The 5,880-nt window shown below is 39.8% G+C and overlaps 1 pseudogene; it reads left to right on the forward strand.

Moving 5' to 3' along the window:
* The window catches only part of LOC102830973, a 49,214-nt pseudogene extending 46,828 nt beyond the window's left edge, over positions 1-2,386 (forward strand).
* The last annotated feature ends 3,494 nt before the right edge of the window (positions 2,387-5,880 follow it).

Here is a 5,880-nt window from a genome sequence, read left to right on the forward strand (position 1 = left end):
AAGGACCAGTAGTTGGAAGGTATGGCTTTGGTGATATGAACAATGCTGGAGATTGCATGATAGAATTTTGCAAGAACAATGACGTATTCATAGCAAATACCTTTTTAAAACTCCATAAATGGCGATTATATGCATGGACCTCACAGATCGAATACACAGGAAATAAACTGACTACATCTGTGAGAAGAGATGGAAACAGTATCAACAACTGATACTAATTGTATCAGGGGCAGACAATTGAACAGACCATCAATTGTTCATATGAAAGTTCAGGATGAAGCTGGAAATACTAAAACAAGTCCATGAGAGCCAAAATTTAACCTTGAACACATCCCACCAGAATTTAGAGACCACCTCAAGCAAATTTAGACACTAATGACCTAAGACCAGAAACATTGTGGGATGACGTCAAGAACATCATACATGATGAAAGCAAAGGTTCATTAAAAAGAGAGGAGAGAAAATGATGCCAGAAGAGCCTCTAAAACTTGTTCTTGAGGGAAGAGAAGCTAAAACAGATGCAAGAAATGAGGAGGTAAAAGAGCTGAACTGAAAATTTCAAATGGCAGCTCAAAAACACAAAGTTTTATTATAATGAAATGTGGAAAGATCTGGAGTTAGAAAACCAAAAGGAAAGAATACGTTCAACATTTCTCAAGCTGAAAGAACTGAAGAAAAAATTCGAGACTTCACTTGGAATATTGAAGGGTTCTATGGGAAAAATATTGAATGATGCAGCAAAGTATCAAAAGAAGATGGAAGCGGACAAGGACTTAGCCAAAGAGAACTAGAGCTGACAGTGAATCATGCAGCTGATACGAAGTGAGGGGAGACGCACAAGAACACCCAAACTTGCAGATAATGCCCATTTGACCTAGCCTCGATGGCTTGATGATCAGAACTCAACTAGAAGAAGATAAAAAAATCATACAATTTTTGATAAAGGAAACGAGGGTAAATTGCTATAATTTGATGAACTTGACCTATACTCATGGAGGTAGTAGCTCTAAGTACCAACAGAGAAGGAAGGAGTCTTCACATCAAGTATCAATGCTATCCCGTCAGTACACAGGGTAGATAATATAATGTAACTTAGACATTACAAGACCTTTTTAAAGTGTTGAAGAGCAAAGATGTCAGTTTGAGGACTAAGGTGTGCCTGACCCAAGCCATGGTATTTTCAATAACCTCATATGCCTGCGAAAGCTGGGTAGTAAATAAGGAAGACCATAGAAAAGAATTGGTGCCTTTGAGTTATGGTATTGGAGGAGAATATTGAAAGTGCCATGGGCTGCCAAAGGAACCAACAGATCTGTGTTGGAAGAAGTTAAGCTAGAGTGATCTTTGGAGGCCAGGATGGCCAAACTTCATCTTTCATACTTCAGACATATTGTCAGGAGGGACCAGTCTCTGGAGAAGGATATCATGTTTGGTAAGGTTTAGAGAAAAAGAGGAAGGCCCCCAGGGAGATGGATTGGCAAAATGGCAGCATCATTGGGTTCAAGTGTGGCAACAATTGTGAGATTGGCCCAGGACCGGGTAGTGTTTCATTCAGTTGTGCATAGGGTTACTATGAGTCGGTACTGATTCAATGACACTTAACAACAACAACCTAAAATGAGGGGGTAATAAAGGCACGAAGTAACTGGCTTACAAGGTTTCAAGAGGGAGTTTAGTTTAAGAGTGTGTGAGGCCTGCCGACTTGCGTCATGCCCTACGTTGGTATAATCACATCAAGTCTTATGAAAAGGAAAAGATCAGCTTGCCAGGATTGAAGAAAGCTTAGGGCAAGTTGTTGTTGTTGGTGAGTACCATGGAGTTGGTTTTGACTCATAGTGACCCTGCACAGGGTTTCCGAGGCTATAAATCTTTATGGGAGCAGAACGCCTCATCTTTCTCCCACGGAACCGGGTAGTCTCAAACTACTGACCTTGAGGCCCGACTCGTATGGGCCCATTAATGTGGAAGACACCACAGGAAGTGAAGCTACAGACAATAAAGATGACGACATAGATCTCTTTGGTTCTGATAAGGAGGAAGAAAGTGAAGAAGCGAAGAGGCTAAGAGAAGAATGACTTACACAGTCTGAGTCAAAGAAAGCCAAAAAGCCTGCACTTGTTGCCAAGTCTTCCATCTTGCTTGATGTGAAACCTTGGGATGATGAGACAGACATGGCCAAATTGGAAGAGTGTGTTAGAAGCATTCAAGCAGACCGCTTAGTCTAGGGCTTTTCTAAGTTTTTTCCACTGGGGTATAGAATTAAAAAAACTTCAAATACAGTGTGTGGTTGAAGATGATAAAGTTGGCACATAGACTGGAGGAACAGATCACTGCTTTTGAAGACTGTGTGCAGTCCATGGATGTGGCTGCTTTCAATAAGATTTAAAATTCATCCTGAATGGTTGTATTTAAATAGAACTTTGAAAGACAAAAAAAAAAGCATGTGAGGGAAGATAGAGTCCCCACTGAATAGTTTTCATCTTGTCTGGATAGGTCTGGTAAAAAGAGATGGGGATAAGACTCTTATGATTCAGTAGTGAGTAATTGTTATCATGATTAATTGCGACTGTCACAATTGTAAAGGTAGAAGTTTTGTAACAAAAATGGGGGAAGTAGTTAATCTTACAGTCCAGAAACAGAGGACCCTAGGACCATCAAGGGAGAAGAGCACAGTGGAACTTGAGACCTTGTCCAGAGAAGCAGTGACACCAGAGATGGAGGCAGAGATGGGGACATGGAGAGAGGGAGCAGCTAAAGATTCTAGATTCATGGGAAGAGAAGGATTGAGAGCTGGTGGCCAAGAGACAGACTTGCAGAATGTGCCCTTTGGTGATGTAAATTATTATATATGCCTGAGTTTTAAAAAAAGAGCTAAAATGATTAGAGAGAAATGCTGTTAACTGATGGTACATGGAGGGGATTATAATCACTGTAATGAAACAAATTGTATGATTTATTGAATATAAAACTAATGATCTGCCCTATTAATTTTCACTTAATTCACATTTTAAAAATTAAAAAAAAAAAAAAAGAAGAAGAAGATGGAAGGAATACACAGAGTCACTGTATCAAAAGGAACTGGTCAACAGTCAACCATTTCAGGAGGTAGCATATGACCAAGAGCCAATAGCACTGAAGAAAGAAGTTCAAGATGCATTGAAGGCATTGGCGAAAAACAAGGCTCCAAGAACTGGCTGAATATAAATTGAAATCTTTCAACAAATTGATGCAGGCAGCACTGGAGGAACTCACTACGTGGCCAATCAATTGGAAAAGATCCATATTTGTGTCTATCCCAAAGCAAGGTGACCCAGCAAAATGCAGAAATCATTAAACAATATCATTAAAATCATATTCTAATAAAGTTTTGCTGAAGATAATTTAAAAAGAATACATCAACCAGCAGTACATCAACAGAGAGTTGCCAGAAATTCAAGCCAGATTTAGAAGAGGATGTGGAATATAGGATATCATTGCTGATGTCAGGTAGATCTTGGCTAAAAGCACAGAATACTACAAAGATGTTTCTTTTTGCTTTGTTAACTATGCAAAGGCATTCAACTGTATGGATCATGACAAACTATGGATAACATTGTGAAGAACTGGTATTCTAGAAAACTTAATTATGATCAGGAGGAACATCCATAGACCAAGAGGCAGTCGTTAGAACAGAACAAGGGAATGATTTAAAATCAGGAAATTGTGGTCCAGAGTATCCTTTCAACATATTTATTCAATCTGTACGCTAAGCAAACAATCCAAGAAGATATATTATATGAAGTAGAATGTAGCATCAAGATAGGAAGAAGACTCATTAATAATCTATGCGGATGATACAACTTTGCTTGCTGGAAGAGACTTTAAGATACTTACTGATGAAGATCAGACTACAGCTTTCAGTATGGATTGCACGTCAGTATATAAAAAAAAGATCCTCACAAATAATTAGCATCATGATAAATGAAGAAAAGAATGAAGTTTTCAAAGACTTCATTTTGCTTGGATACACAATCAATGCTCATGGAAGCAGCAGTCAATAAATCAAATGTACAGCATCAGGTAAATCTGCTGCACAAGACTTCTTTAAAGATGTCAATTTGAGAACTAAGGGTCACCTGACTCAAGCCATGTTATTTTCAATGGCCTCTTATGCATATGAAAGTTGAATAATGAATAATAAAAAAGACGGTAGAAGGATTGACACATTTGAATTATTATTTTGGTGAAGAATATTGAAAATGTCATGGTTAGCTTATCTCACAGCGCTATACCAGGACTCCAAGAAGGTTGTTGTTAAGTACTGTCAAGTGGGTTTGGACTCATAGCGACCCTGTATATGGTTTCCGAGGAGCAGCTGGGGAGCTTGAACCACTGACCTTGTGGTTCAAACCCACCAGAGCATTAATCGACTGCACCACACCAAGAAGTGGAGTCATGTAATAAAATAGCAGTCTGATAGTAGTGCATGGAAGGGAAACAGCTCCCATAACAAAGACGGAATTATGTGAAGTTCTTATGCCCTGCCCCAACCCATCCTCCCACAAATGTATTCTGATTTTCAAAATGTGCAAATTTTGTCTGAGAGAAGCAAAATGATTTACTGAAGGGCACAAGTTGTTCTTAAATTCATCTTTTCTTGCTGTGGTTTATTGTGCTGGACTGCAAAGCCAGTCTGAACTACAAGGTCGGCCGTTCAAGCTCACCAGCTGCTCCTTGGAAACCCTATACAAGGTGGCTATGGGTTGGAACAGATTTGACAGCACTTAACAGAAACAACAACAAATCTAAAGCTTGGCATGCTCCCAGAGACTACTGCTCATTATATGGGACCCTCTAGCTCTTTAGCTGAGAGTAGGTTGAGGGGGATGGGGGCAGGCATTAAAGGTCTTGTACAGGACTCCAAGTTCCACCAGTTTTTCTCTTGTCTGGCTTTGCCTATTTTTTTTTATTTTGTGGGGATGTTGACCTGATGGGGAAGTGCCTGTGTTGCCCTCCCCCCTTGTCAGTTGCAGAAGGCCCACCTCATGTCAAGTTGAATAATTATAATAGTAACTGCCAACACTTAGAGAGGACTTACAATGTGCCAAGGACTGTTCAAAGTGCTCTATATACACTCACTCATTTAACCCTCACAACCCTCCTTTGAGAGTGGCATGATGAGTTATTATCATCCCTATGTTTGCAGATAAGAAAAATGAGGTACAGATAAGTCAACGACTTATCTCAAGTCATGAATTTGGGCAGGGTGGAGGTAGGATTTGAATTCAGGCAGTCTGGCTCCAGAGTCCTTTCCCTTAAATAATGGAACTTTTTTTTTTTTTTTTTTAACCTTTTCGTGTGGTTTGGTGAAAGTTCATAGAACAAATTAGCTTTCTATTCAGCAATTTATAAACATTTTGTTTGGTGGCATTTATTACAATCTCCATCATGCAACAACACTCTTCCCACTTCCTCCCAGGATTCCTTGCTTCTATCAGCCTTTCTCTTTTGCCCTTTCCTGCTTTCAGAGATTTGCTTTTGGGCAAATGCTGCCCTTTTAATCTGGTATGGTTGATTAGTCTAAGGAGCCCATGCCTCCCTAGTGTTATAATTGCTCACTTTATAGACCTGTCTATTGTTTGACTGAAAGTTGATCTGTGGAGGTTAAACATAGCAATTCTACTGCTCCTGCCTAGACAAGTACTTCCAACCTGTGGCTGCCTGCACTGGGCAGTGAGTGGGACCCGTTAAGATGTCCAATGACCTGGTGTTGGCTCACACTTTATTTCTGGTATTGCTACCAATCTGTCTTTGAACAGTATTCTCTCACACAGAACCCTACTGCTACAGAGCCTGTGTTTTTGTTACTGCTGTTTGAGCTTCATGTCTTGTCTGTGCCTG

Source organism: Chrysochloris asiatica, unplaced genomic scaffold, assembly GCF_000296735.1.
Source record: "Chrysochloris asiatica unplaced genomic scaffold, ChrAsi1.0 scaffold00052, whole genome shotgun sequence".
Taxonomy (NCBI): domain Eukaryota; kingdom Metazoa; phylum Chordata; class Mammalia; order Afrosoricida; family Chrysochloridae; genus Chrysochloris; species Chrysochloris asiatica.